This window comes from Lepidochelys kempii, chromosome 25, assembly GCF_965140285.1.
Source record: "Lepidochelys kempii isolate rLepKem1 chromosome 25, rLepKem1.hap1, whole genome shotgun sequence".
In the NCBI taxonomy this organism is placed as follows: domain Eukaryota; kingdom Metazoa; phylum Chordata; order Testudines; family Cheloniidae; genus Lepidochelys; species Lepidochelys kempii.
This window is the reverse complement of record NC_136404.1, coordinates 1,249,774-1,264,871: the sequence shown is the minus strand read 5'-3', so window position 1 is coordinate 1,264,871 and position 15,098 is coordinate 1,249,774.

Here is a 15,098-nt window from a genome sequence, read left to right as displayed (position 1 = left end):
AAAAACACACACAAATACCTTCTCCTCCAACAGAACTCCCACTCAAACTCCCCTGTTCACAGCTCTGTTTGCTAGCTCCTGTGCCGCTGCCTGACTGGCTGCTCCCTTTCTAGGACCCCTAATCAGTGAAGCCCCGCCCCCTAATCAGGGCCCAGCTTCTCTCCCATCACAAAGCCCCTCCAAGCCTAAACACATACAGATAATACCAATACAAAAACACACACAAATACCTTCTCCTCCAAAAGAACTCCCACTCAAACTCCCCTGTTCACAGCTCTGTTTGCTAGCTCCTGTGCCACTGCAGCTGTCTGTGCCGCTGCCTGACTGGCTGCTAGCTTTATAGGACCCCTAGTCAGTGAAGCCCCGCCCCTAATCAGGGCTCAGCTTCTCTCACAGCACCTAGCCCCTCCAAGCCTCTACACATACAGATAATACCAATACAAAAACACACACAAATACCTTCTCCTCCAACAGAACTCCCACTCAAACGCCCCTGTTCACAGCTCTGTTTGCTAGCTCCTGTGCCACTGCAGCTGTCTGTGCCGCTGCCTGACTGGCTGCTACCTTTATAGGACCCCTAGTCAGTGAAGCCCCGCCCCCTAATCAGGGTTCAGCTTCTCTCCAAGCACAAAGCTCCGCCAAACCCCGACACATACAGATACTACCAATAAAAAACCAAACACACACAAATACCATCTCCTCCAACAACTCCCACTCAAACTCCCCTGTTTACAGCTCTGTTTGCTAGCTCCTGTGCCGCTGCCTGACTGGCAGCTAGCTTTATAGGACCCCTAATCAGTGAAGCCCCGCCCCCTAATCAGGGCTCAGCTTCTCTCCCAGCACAAAGCCCCTCCAAGCCTCTACACATAGAGATACTACCAATACAAAAAACCACACAAATACCTTCTCCTCCAAAAAACTCCCACTCAAACTCCCCTGCTTACAGCTCTGTTTGCTAGCTCCTGTGCCGCTGCCTGACTGGCTGCTACCTTTATAGGACCCCTAGTCAGTGAAGCCCCGCCCCCTAATCAGGGCTCAGCTTCTCTCCCAGCACAAAGCCCCTCCAAGCCTCTACACATACAGATAATACCAATACAAAAACACACACAAATACGTTCTCCTCCAACAGAACTCCCACTCAAACTCCCCTCTTTACAGCTCTGTTTGCTAGCTCCTGTGCCACTGCAGCTGTCTGTGCCGCTGCCTGACTGGCTGCTCCCTTTCTAGGACCCCTAATCAGTGAAGCCCCGCCCCCTAATCAGGGCCCAGCTTCTCTCCCAGCACAAAGCCCCTCCAAGCCTCTACACATACAGATAATACCAATACAAAAACACACACAAATACGTTCTCCTCCAACAGAACTCCCACTCAAACTCCCCTGTTTACAGGTCTGTTTGCTAGCTCCTGTGCCGCTGCCTGACGGGCTGCTACCTTTCTAGGACCCCTAATCAGTGAAGCCCCGCCCCCTAAACAGGGCCCAGCTTCTCTCCCAGCACAAAGCCCCTCCAAGCCTCTACACATACAGATAATACCAATACAAAAACACACACAAATACGTTCTCCTCCAACAGAACTCCCACTCAAACTCCCCTGTTTACAGGTCTGTTTGCTAGCTCCTGTGCCGCTGCCTGACTGGCTGCTACCTTTATAGGACCCCTAGTCAGTGAAGCCCCGCCCCCTAATCAGGGCTCTGCTTCTCTCGCAGCACCTAGCCCCTCCAAGCCTCTACACATACAGATAATACCAATACAAAAACACACACAAATACGTTCTCCTCCAACAGAACTCCCACTCAAACTCCCCTGTTTACAGGTCTGTTTGCTAGCTCCTGTGCCGCTGCCTGACTGGCTGCTACCTTTATAGGACCCCTAGTCACTGAAGCCCCGCCCCCAAACCAGGGCTCAGCTTCTCTCCCAGCACAAAGCCCCTCCAAGCCTCTACACATACAGGTACTACCAATACAAAAACAGACACAAATACCTTCTCCTCCAACAGAACTCCCACTCAAACTCCCCTGTTTACAGGTCTGTTTGCTAGCTCCTGTGCCGCTGCCTGACTGGCTGCTACCTTTATAGGACCCCTAGTCAGTGAAGCCCCGCCCCCTAATCAGGGTTCAGCTTCTCTCCCAGCACAAAGCCCCTCCAAGCCTCTACATATACAGATACTACCAATACAAAAAACCACACAAATACCTTCTCCTCCAACAGAACTCCCACTCAAACTCCCCTGCTTACAGCTCTGTTTGCTAGCTCCTGTGCCGCTGCCTGACTGGCTGCTCCCTTTCTAGGACCCCTAATCAGTGAAGCCCCGCCCCCTAATCAGGGCCCAGTTTCTCTCCCAGCACAAAGCCCCTCGAAGCCTCTACACATACAGATACTACCAATACAAAACCAAACACACACAAATACCTTCTCCTACAACAGAACTCCCACTGAAACTCCCCTGTTTAGAGCTCTGTTTGCTAGCTCCTGTGCCGCTGCAGCTGTCTGTGCCGCTGCCTGACTGGCTGCTAGCTTTATAGGACGCCTAGTCAGTGAAGCCCCGCCCCCTAATCAGGGCTCAGCTTCTCTCCCAGCACAAAGCCCCTTCAAACCTCTACACATACAGGAACTACCAATACAAAAACACACACAAATACCTTCTCCTCCAACAGAACTCCAACTCAAACTCCCCTGTTTACAGCTCTGTTTGCTAGCTCCTGTGCCGCTGCAGCTGTCTCTTCCGCTGCCTGACTGGCTGCTACCTTTATAGGATCCCTAGTCAGTGAAGCCCCGCCCCCTAATCAGGGTTCAGCTTCTCTCCCAGCACAAAGCCCCTCCAAGCCTCTACATATACAGATACTACCAATACAAAAAAACACACAAATACCTTCTCCTCCAACAGAACTCCCACTCAAACTCCCCTGCTTACAGCTCTGTTTGCTAGCTCCTGTGCCGCTGCCTGACTGGCTGCTACCTTTATAGGACCCCTCGTCAGTGAAGCCCCGCCCCCTAATCAGGGTTCAGCTTCTCTCCCAGCACAAAGCCCCTCCAAGCCTCTACATATACAGATACTACCAATACAAAAAAACACACAAATACCTTCTCCTCCAACAGAACTCCCACTCAAACTCCCCTGTTCACAGCTCTGTTTGCTAGCTCCTGTGCCACTGCAGCTGTCTGTGCCGCTGCCTGACTGGCTGCTACCTTTATAGGACCCCTAGTCAGTGAAGCCCCGCCCCTAATCAGGGCTCAGCTTCTCTCACAGCACCTAGCCCCTCCAAGCCTCTACACATACAGATAATACCAATACAAAAAAACACACAAATACCTTCTCCTCCAACAGAACTCCCACTCAAACGCCCCTGTTCACAGCTCTGTTTGCTAGCTCCTGTGCCACTGCAGCTGTCTGTTCCGCTGCCTGACTGGCTGCTACCTTTATAGGACCCCTAGTCAGTGAAGCCCCGCCCCCTAATCAGGGTTCAGCTTCTCTCCAAGCACAAAGCTCCGCCAAACCCCGACACATACAGATACTACCAATAAAAAACCAAACACACACAAATACCATCTCCTCCAACAACTCCCACTCAAACTCCCCTGTTCACAGCTCTGTTTGCTAGCTCCTGTGCCACTGCAGCTGTCTGTGCCGCTGCCTGACTGGCTGCTCCCTTTCTAGGACCCCTAATCAGTGAAGCCCCGCCCCCTAAACAGGGCCCAGCTTCTCTCCCAGCACAAAGCCCCTCCAAGCCTCTACACATACAGATAATACCAATACAAAAACACACACAAATACGTTCTCCTCCAACAGAACTCCCACTCAAACTCCCCTGTTTACAGGTCTGTTTGCTAGCTCCTGTGCCGCTGCCTGACTGGCTGCTACCTTTATAGGACCCCTAGTCACTGAAGCCCCGCCCCCAAACCAGGGCTCAGCTTCTCTCCCAGCACAAAGCCCCTCCAAGCCTCTACACATACAGGTACTACCAATACAAAAACAGACACAAATACCTTCTCCTCCAACAGAACTCCCACTCAAACTCCCCTGTTTACAGCTCTGTTTGCTAGCTCCTGTGCCGCTGCAGCTGTCTGTTCCGCTGCCTGACTGGCTGCTACCTTTATAGGACCCCTAGTCAGTGAAGCCCCGCCCCCTAATCAGGGTTCAGCTTCTCTCCAAGCACAAAGCCCCGCCAAACCCCTTCACATACAGATACTTCCAATAAAAAACCAAACACACATAAATACCTTCTCCTCCAACAGAACTCCCACTCAAACTCCCCTGCTTACAGCTCTGTTTGCTAGCTCCTGTGCCGCTGCCTGACTGGCTCCTACCTTTATAGGACCGCTAGTCAGTGAAGCCCCGCCCCCTAATCAGGGCTCAGCTTCTGTCCCAGCACAAAGCCCGTACACAAACAGATACTACCAATACAAAACCGAACACACACAAATACCTTCTCCTCCAAGAGAACTCCCACTCAAACTGCCCTGTTTACAGGTCTGTTTGCTAGCTCCTGTGCCGCTGCCTGACTGGCTGGTACCTTTATAGGACCCCTAGTCAGTGAAGCCCCGCCCCCTAATCAGGGCTCAGCTTCTCTCCCAGCACAGAGCCCCTCCAAGCCTCTACACATACAGATACTACCAATACAAAACCAAACACACACAAATACCTTCTCCTCCAACAGAACTCCCACTCAAACTCCCCTGTTTACAGCTCTGTTTGCTAGCTCCTGTGCCGCTGCCTGACTGGCTGCTCCCTTTCTAGGACCCCTAATCAGTGAAGCCCCGCCCCCTAATCAGGGCCCAGCTTCTCTCCCAGCACAAAGCCCCTCCAAGCCTCTACACATACAGATAATACCAATACAAAAACACACACAAATACGTTCTCCTCCAACAGAACTCCCACTCAAACGCCCCTGTTCACAGCTCTGTTTGCTAGCTCCTGTGCCACTGCAGCTGTCTGTTCCGCTGCCTGACTGGCTGCTACCTTTATAGGACCCCTAGTCAGTGAAGCCCCGCCCCCTAATCAGGGCTCAGCTTCTCTCCCAGCACAAAGCCCCTCCAAGCCTCTACATATACAGATACTACCAATACAAAAAAACACACAAATACGTTCTCCTCCAACAGAACTCCCACTCAAACGCCCCTGTTCACAGCTCTGTTTGCTAGCTCCTGTGCCACTGCAGCTGTCTGTTCCGCTGCCTGACTGGCTGCTACCTTTATAGGACCCCTAGTCAGTGAAGCCCCGCCCCCTAATCAGGGCCCAGCTTCTCTCCCAGCACAAAGCCCCTCCAAGCCTCTACACATACAGATAATACCAATACAAAAACACACACAAATACTTTCTCCTCCAACAGAACTCCCACTCAAACTCCCCTGTTTACAGGTCTGTTTGCAAGCTCCTATGCCGCTGCCTGACGGGCTGCTACCTTTATAGGACCCCTAGTCAGTGAAGCCCCGCCCCCTAATCAGGGCTCAGCTTCTCTCGCAGCACCTAGCCACTGCAAGCCTCTACACATACAGATACTACCAATACAAAAACACACAAATACCTTCTCCTCCAACAGAACTCCCACTCAAACTCCCCTGTTCACAGCTCTGTTTGCTAGCTCCTGTGCCGCTGCAGCTGTCTGTTCCGCTGCCTGACTGGCTGCTACCTTTATAGGATCCCTAGTCAGTGAAGCCCCGCCCCCTAATCAGGGTTCAGCTTCTCTCCCAGCACAAAGCCCCTCCAAGCCTCTACATATACAGATACTACCAATACAAAAAAACACACAAATACCTTCTCCTCCAACAGAACTCCCACTCAAACTCCCCTGTTCACAGCTCTGTTTGCTAGCTCCTGTGCCACTGCAGCTGTCTGTGCCGCTGCCTGACTGGCTGCTACCTTTATAGGACCCCTAGTCAGTGAAGCCCCGCCCCTAATCAGGGCTCAGCTTCTCTCACAGCACCTAGCCCCTCCAAGCCTCTACACATACAGATAATACCAATACAAAAACACACACGAATACCTTCTCCTCCAACAGAACTCCCACTCAAACGCCCCTGTTCACAGCTCTGTTTGCTAGCTCCTGTGCCACTGCAGCTGTCTGTTCCGCTGCCTGACTGGCTGCTACCTTTATAGGACCCCTAGTCAGTGAAGCCCCGCCCCCTAATCAGGGTTCAGCTTCTCTCCAAGCACAAAGCTCCGCCAAACCCCGACACATACAGATACTACCAATAAAAAACCAAACACACACAAATACCATCTCCTCCAACAACTCCCACTCAAACTCCCCTGTTCACAGCTCTGTTTGCTAGCTCCTGTGCCACTGCAGCTGTCTGTGCCGCTGCCTGACTGGCTGCTCCCTTTCTAGGACCCCTAATCAGTGAAGCCCCGCCCCCTAATCAGGACCCAGCTTCTCTCCCAGCACAAAGCCCCTCCAAGCCTCTACACATACAGATAATACCAATACAAAAACACACACAAATACGTTCTCCTCCAACAGAACTCCCACTCAAACTCCCCTGTTTACAGGTCTGTTTGCTAGCTCCTGTGCCGCTGCCTGACTGGCTGCTACCTTTATAGGACCCCTAGTCAGTGAAGCCCCGCCCCCTAATCAGGGCTCAGCTTCTCTCCCAGCACAAAGCCCCTCCAAGCCTCTACATATACAGATACTACCAATACAAAAAAACACACAAATACCTTCTCCTCCAACAGAACTCCCACTCAAACTCCCCTCTTTACAGCTCTGTTTGCTAGCTCCTGTGCCGCTGCAGCTGTCTGTGCCGCTGCCTGACTGGCTGCTCCCTTTATAGGACACCTAGTCAGTGAAGCCCCGGCCCCTAATCAGGGCTCAGCTTCTCTCGCAGCACCTAGCCCCTCCAAGCCTCTACACATACAGATACTACCAATACAAAAACACACACAAATACCTTCTCCTCCAACAGAACTCCCACTCAAACTCCCCTGTTCACAGCTCTGTTTGCTCGCTCCTGTGCCGCTGCCTGACTGGCTGCTACCTTTATAGGACCCCTCGTCAGTGAAGCCCCGCCCCCTAATCAGGGCTCAGCTTCTCTCGCAGCACCTAGCCCCTCCAAGCCTCTACACATACAGATACTACCAATACAAAAACACACACAAATACCTTCTCCTCCAACAGAACTCCCACTCAAACTCCCCTGTTCACAGCTCTGTTTGCTAGCTCCTGTGCCGCTGCCTGACTGGCTGCTCCCTTTCTAGGACCCCTAATCAGTGAAGCCCCGCCCCCTAATCAGGGCCCAGCTTCTCTCCCATCACAAAGCCCCTCCAAGCCTAAACACATACAGATAATACCAATACAAAAACACACACAAATACCTTCTCCTCCAAAAGAACTCCCACTCAAACTCCCCTGTTCACAGCTCTGTTTGCTAGCTCCTGTGCCACTGCAGCTGTCTGTGCCGCTGCCTGACTGGCTGCTAGCTTTATAGGACCCCTAGTCAGTGAAGCCCCGCCCCTAATCAGGGCTCAGCTTCTCTCACAGCACCTAGCCCCTCCAAGCCTCTACACATACAGATAATACCAATACAAAAACACACACAAATACCTTCTCCTCCAACAGAACTCCCACTCAAACGCCCCTGTTCACAGCTCTGTTTGCTAGCTCCTGTGCCACTGCAGCTGTCTGTGCCGCTGCCTGACTGGCTGCTACCTTTATAGGACCCCTAGTCAGTGAAGCCCCGCCCCCTAATCAGGGTTCAGCTTCTCTCCAAGCACAAAGCTCCGCCAAACCCCGACACATACAGATACTACCAATAAAAAACCAAACACACACAAATACCATCTCCTCCAACAACTCCCACTCAAACTCCCCTGTTTACAGCTCTGTTTGCTAGCTCCTGTGCCGCTGCCTGACTGGCAGCTAGCTTTATAGGACCCCTAATCAGTGAAGCCCCGCCCCCTAATCAGGGCTCAGCTTCTCTCCCAGCACAAAGCCCCTCCAAGCCTCTACACATAGAGATACTACCAATACAAAAAACCACACAAATACCTTCTCCTCCAAAAAACTCCCACTCAAACTCCCCTGCTTACAGCTCTGTTTGCTAGCTCCTGTGCCGCTGCCTGACTGGCTGCTACCTTTATAGGACCCCTAGTCAGTGAAGCCCCGCCCCCTAATCAGGGCTCAGCTTCTCTCCCAGCACAAAGCCCCTCCAAGCCTCTACACATACAGATAATACCAATACAAAAACACACACAAATACGTTCTCCTCCAACAGAACTCCCACTCAAACTCCCCTCTTTACAGCTCTGTTTGCTAGCTCCTGTGCCACTGCAGCTGTCTGTGCCGCTGCCTGACTGGCTGCTCCCTTTCTAGGACCCCTAATCAGTGAAGCCCCGCCCCCTAATCAGGGCCCAGCTTCTCTCCCAGCACAAAGCCCCTCCAAGCCTCTACACATACAGATAATACCAATACAAAAACACACACAAATACGTTCTCCTCCAACAGAACTCCCACTCAAACTCCCCTGTTTACAGGTCTGTTTGCTAGCTCCTGTGCCGCTGCCTGACGGGCTGCTACCTTTCTAGGACCCCTAATCAGTGAAGCCCCGCCCCCTAAACAGGGCCCAGCTTCTCTCCCAGCACAAAGCCCCTCCAAGCCTCTACACATACAGATAATACCAATACAAAAACACACACAAATACGTTCTCCTCCAACAGAACTCCCACTCAAACTCCCCTGTTTACAGGTCTGTTTGCTAGCTCCTGTGCCGCTGCCTGACTGGCTGCTACCTTTATAGGACCCCTAGTCAGTGAAGCCCCGCCCCCTAATCAGGGCTCTGCTTCTCTCGCAGCACCTAGCCCCTCCAAGCCTCTACACATACAGATAATACCAATACAAAAACACACACAAATACGTTCTCCTCCAACAGAACTCCCACTCAAACTCCCCTGTTTACAGGTCTGTTTGCTAGCTCCTGTGCCGCTGCCTGACTGGCTGCTACCTTTATAGGACCCCTAGTCACTGAAGCCCCGCCCCCAAACCAGGGCTCAGCTTCTCTCCCAGCACAAAGCCCCTCCAAGCCTCTACACATACAGGTACTACCAATACAAAAACAGACACAAATACCTTCTCCTCCAACAGAACTCCCACTCAAACTCCCCTGTTTACAGGTCTGTTTGCTAGCTCCTGTGCCGCTGCCTGACTGGCTGCTACCTTTATAGGACCCCTAGTCAGTGAAGCCCCGCCCCCTAATCAGGGTTCAGCTTCTCTCCCAGCACAAAGCCCCTCCAAGCCTCTACATATACAGATACTACCAATACAAAAAACCACACAAATACCTTCTCCTCCAACAGAACTCCCACTCAAACTCCCCTGCTTACAGCTCTGTTTGCTAGCTCCTGTGCCGCTGCCTGACTGGCTGCTCCCTTTCTAGGACCCCTAATCAGTGAAGCCCCGCCCCCTAATCAGGGCCCAGTTTCTCTCCCAGCACAAAGCCCCTCGAAGCCTCTACACATACAGATACTACCAATACAAAACCAAACACACACAAATACCTTCTCCTACAACAGAACTCCCACTCAAACTCCCCTGTTTAGAGCTCTGTTTGCTAGCTCCTGTGCCGCTGCAGCTGTCTGTGCCGCTGCCTGACTGGCTGCTAGCTTTATAGGACGCCTAGTCAGTGAAGCCCCGCCCCCTAATCAGGGCTCAGCTTCTCTCCCAGCACAAAGCCCCTTCAAACCTCTACACATACAGGAACTACCAATACAAAAACACACACAAATACCTTCTCCTCCAACAGAACTCCAACTCAAACTCCCCTGTTTACAGCTCTGTTTGCTAGCTCCTGTGCCGCTGCAGCTGTCTCTTCCGCTGCCTGACTGGCTGCTACCTTTATAGGATCCCTAGTCAGTGAAGCCCCGCCCCCTAATCAGGGTTCAGCTTCTCTCCCAGCACAAAGCCCCTCCAAGCCTCTACATATACAGATACTACCAATACAAAAAAACACACAAATACCTTCTCCTCCAACAGAACTCCCACTCAAACTCCCCTGCTTACAGCTCTGTTTGCTAGCTCCTGTGCCGCTGCCTGACTGGCTGCTACCTTTATAGGACCCCTCGTCAGTGAAGCCCCGCCCCCTAATCAGGGTTCAGCTTCTCTCCCAGCACAAAGCCCCTCCAAGCCTCTACATATACAGATACTACCAATACAAAAAAACACACAAATACCTTCTCCTCCAACAGAACTCCCACTCAAACTCCCCTGTTCACAGCTCTGTTTGCTAGCTCCTGTGCCACTGCAGCTGTCTGTGCCGCTGCCTGACTGGCTGCTACCTTTATAGGACCCCTAGTCAGTGAAGCCCCGCCCCTAATCAGGGCTCAGCTTCTCTCACAGCACCTAGCCCCTCCAAGCCTCTACACATACAGATAATACCAATACAAAAAAACACACAAATACCTTCTCCTCCAACAGAACTCCCACTCAAACGCCCCTGTTCACAGCTCTGTTTGCTAGCTCCTGTGCCACTGCAGCTGTCTGTTCCGCTGCCTGACTGGCTGCTACCTTTATAGGACCCCTAGTCAGTGAAGCCCCGCCCCCTAATCAGGGTTCAGCTTCTCTCCAAGCACAAAGCTCCGCCAAACCCCGACACATACAGATACTACCAATAAAAAACCAAACACACACAAATACCATCTCCTCCAACAACTCCCACTCAAACTCCCCTGTTCACAGCTCTGTTTGCTAGCTCCTGTGCCACTGCAGCTGTCTGTGCCGCTGCCTGACTGGCTGCTCCCTTTCTAGGACCCCTAATCAGTGAAGCCCCGCCCCCTAAACAGGGCCCAGCTTCTCTCCCAGCACAAAGCCCCTCCAAGCCTCTACACATACAGATAATACCAATACAAAAACACACACAAATACGTTCTCCTCCAACAGAACTCCCACTCAAACTCCCCTGTTTACAGGTCTGTTTGCTAGCTCCTGTGCCGCTGCCTGACTGGCTGCTACCTTTATAGGACCCCTAGTCACTGAAGCCCCGCCCCCAAACCAGGGCTCAGCTTCTCTCCCAGCACAAAGCCCCTCCAAGCCTCTACACATACAGGTACTACCAATACAAAAACAGACACAAATACCTTCTCCTCCAACAGAACTCCCACTCAAACTCCCCTGTTTACAGCTCTGTTTGCTAGCTCCTGTGCCGCTGCAGCTGTCTGTTCCGCTGCCTGACTGGCTGCTACCTTTATAGGACCCCTAGTCAGTGAAGCCCCGCCCCCTAATCAGGGTTCAGCTTCTCTCCAAGCACAAAGCCCCGCCAAACCCCTTCACATACAGATACTTCCAATAAAAAACCAAACACACATAAATACCTTCTCCTCCAACAGAACTCCCACTCAAACTCCCCTGCTTACAGCTCTGTTTGCTAGCTCCTGTGCCGCTGCCTGACTGGCTCCTACCTTTATAGGACCGCTAGTCAGTGAAGCCCCGCCCCCTAATCAGGGCTCAGCTTCTGTCCCAGCACAAAGCCCGTACACAAACAGATACTACCAATACAAAACCGAACACACACAAATACCTTCTCCTCCAAGAGAACTCCCACTCAAACTGCCCTGTTTACAGGTCTGTTTGCTAGCTCCTGTGCCGCTGCCTGACTGGCTGGTACCTTTATAGGACCCCTAGTCAGTGAAGCCCCGCCCCCTAATCAGGGCTCAGCTTCTCTCCCAGCACAGAGCCCCTCCAAGCCTCTACACATACAGATACTACCAATACAAAACCAAACACACACAAATACCTTCTCCTCCAACAGAACTCCCACTCAAACTCCCCTGTTTACAGCTCTGTTTGCTAGCTCCTGTGCCGCTGCCTGACTGGCTGCTCCCTTTCTAGGACCCCTAATCAGTGAAGCCCCGCCCCCTAATCAGGGCCCAGCTTCTCTCCCAGCACAAAGCCCCTCCAAGCCTCTACACATACAGATAATACCAATACAAAAACACACACAAATACGTTCTCCTCCAACAGAACTCCCACTCAAACGCCCCTGTTCACAGCTCTGTTTGCTAGCTCCTGTGCCACTGCAGCTGTCTGTTCCGCTGCCTGACTGGCTGCTACCTTTATAGGACCCCTAGTCAGTGAAGCCCCGCCCCCTAATCAGGGCTCAGCTTCTCTCCCAGCACAAAGCCCCTCCAAGCCTCTACATATACAGATACTACCAATACAAAAAAACACACAAATACGTTCTCCTCCAACAGAACTCCCACTCAAACGCCCCTGTTCACAGCTCTGTTTGCTAGCTCCTGTGCCACTGCAGCTGTCTGTTCCGCTGCCTGACTGGCTGCTACCTTTATAGGACCCCTAGTCAGTGAAGCCCCGCCCCCTAATCAGGGCCCAGCTTCTCTCCCAGCACAAAGCCCCTCCAAGCCTCTACACATACAGATAATACCAATACAAAAACACACACAAATACTTTCTCCTCCAACAGAACTCCCACTCAAACTCCCCTGTTTACAGGTCTGTTTGCAAGCTCCTATGCCGCTGCCTGACGGGCTGCTACCTTTATAGGACCCCTAGTCAGTGAAGCCCCGCCCCCTAATCAGGGCTCAGCTTCTCTCGCAGCACCTAGCCACTGCAAGCCTCTACACATACAGATACTACCAATACAAAAACACACAAATACCTTCTCCTCCAACAGAACTCCCACTCAAACTCCCCTGTTCACAGCTCTGTTTGCTAGCTCCTGTGCCACTGCAGCTGTCTGTGCCGCTGCCTGACTGGCTGCTAGCTTTATAGGACCCCTAGTCAGTGAAGCCCCGCCCCTAATCAGGGCTCAGCTTCTCTCACAGCACCTAGCCCCTCCAAGCCTCTACACATACAGATAATACCAATACAAAAACACACACAAATACCTTCTCCTCCAACAGAACTCCCACTCAAACGCCCCTGTTCACAGCTCTGTTTGCTAGCTCCTGTGCCACTGCAGCTGTCTGTTCCGCTGCCTGACTGGCTGCTACCTTTATAGGACCCCTAGTCAGTGAAGCCCCGCCCCCTAATCAGGGTTCAGCTTCTCTCCAAGCACAAAGCTCCGCCAAACCCCGACACATACAGATACTACCAATAAAAAACCAAACACACACAAATACCATCTCCTCCAACAGAACTCCCACTCAAACTCCCCTCTTTACAGCTCTGTTTGCTAGCTCCTGTGCCACTGCAGCTGTCTGTGCCGCTGCCTGACTGGCTGCTCCCTTTCTAGGACCCCTAATCAGTGAAGCCCGGCCCCCTAATCAGGGCCCAGCTTCTCTCCCAGCACAAAGCCCCTCCAAGCCTCTACACATACAGATAATACCAATACAAAAACACACACAAATACGTTCTCCTCCAACAGAACTCCCACTCAAACTCCCCTGTTTACAGGTCTGTTTGCTAGCTCCTGTGCCGCTGCCTGACGGGCTGCTACCTTTCTAGGACCCCTAATCAGTGAAGCCCCGCCCCCTAAACAGGGCCCAGCTTCTCTCCCAGCACAAAGCCCCTCCAAGCCTCTACACATACAGATAATACCAATACAAAAACACACACAAATACGTTCTCCTCCAACAGAACTCCCACTCAAACTCCCCTGTTTACAGGTCTGTTTGCTAGCTCCTGTGCCGCTGCCTGACTGGCTGCTACCTTTATAGGACCCCTAGTCAGTGAAGCCCCGCCCCCTAATCAGGGCTCTGCTTCTCTCGCAGCACCTAGCCCCTCCAAGCCTCTACACATACAGATAATACCAATACAAAAACACACACAAATACGTTCTCCTCCAACAGAACTCCCACTCAAACTCCCCTGTTTACAGGTCTGTTTGCTAGCTCCTGTGCCGCTTCCTGACTGGCTGCTACCTTTATAGGACCCCTAGTCACTGAAGCCCCGCCCCCAAACCAGGGCTCAGCTTCTCTCCCAGCACAAAGCCCCTCCAAGCCTCTACACATACAGGTACTACCAATACAAAAACAGACACAAATACCTTCTCCTCCAACAGAACTCCCACTCAAACTCCCCTGTTTACAGGTCTGTTTGCTAGCTCCTGTGCCGCTGCCTGACTGGCTGCTACCTTTATAGGACCCCTAATCAGTGAAGCCCCGCCCCCTAATCAGGGTTCAGCTTCTCTCCCAGCACAAAGCCCCTCCAAGCCTCTACATATACAGATACTACCAATACAAAAAACCACACAAATACCTTCTCCTCCAACAGAACTCCCACTCAAACTCCCCTGCTTACAGCTCTGTTTGCTAGCTCCTGTGCCGCTGCCTGACTGGCTGCTCCCTTTCTAGGACCCCTAATCAGTGAAGCCCCGCCCCCTAATCAGGGCCCAGTTTCTCTCCCAGCACAAAGCCCCTCGAAGCCTCTACACATACAGATACTACCAATACAAAACCAAACACACACAAATACCTTCTCCTACAACAGAACTCCCACTCAAACTCCCCTGTTTAGAGCTCTGTTTGCTAGCTCCTGTGCCGCTGCAGCTGTCTGTGCCGCTGCCTGACTGGCTGCTAGCTTTATAGGACGCCTAGTCAGTGAAGCCCCGCCCCCTAATCAGGGCTCAGCTTCTCTCCCAGCACAAAGCCCCTTCAAACCTCTACACATACAGGAACTACCAATACAAAAACACACACAAATACCTTCTCCTCCAACAGAACTCCCACTCAAACTCCCCTGCTTACAGCTCTGTTTGCTAGCTCCTGTGCCGCTGCCTGACTGGCTCCTACCTTTATAGGACCGCTAGTCAGTGAAGCCCCGCCCCCTAATCAGGGCTCAGCTTCTGTCCCAGCACAAAGCCCGTACACAAACAGATACTACCAATACAAAACCGAACACACACAAATACCTTCTCCTCCAAGAGAACTCCCACTCAAACTGCCCTGTTTATAGGTCTGTTTGCTAGCTCCTGTGCCGCTGCCTGACTGGCTGGTACCTTTATAGGACCCCTAGTCAGTGAAGCCCCGCCCCCTAATCAGGGCTCAGCTTCTCTCCCAGCACAGAGCCCCTCCAAGCCTCTACACATACAGATACTACCAATACAAAACCAAACACACACAAATACCTTCTCCTCCAACAGAACTCCCACTCAAACTCCCCTGTTTACAGCTCTGTTTGCTAGCTCCTGTGCCGCTGCCTGACTGGCTGCTCCCTT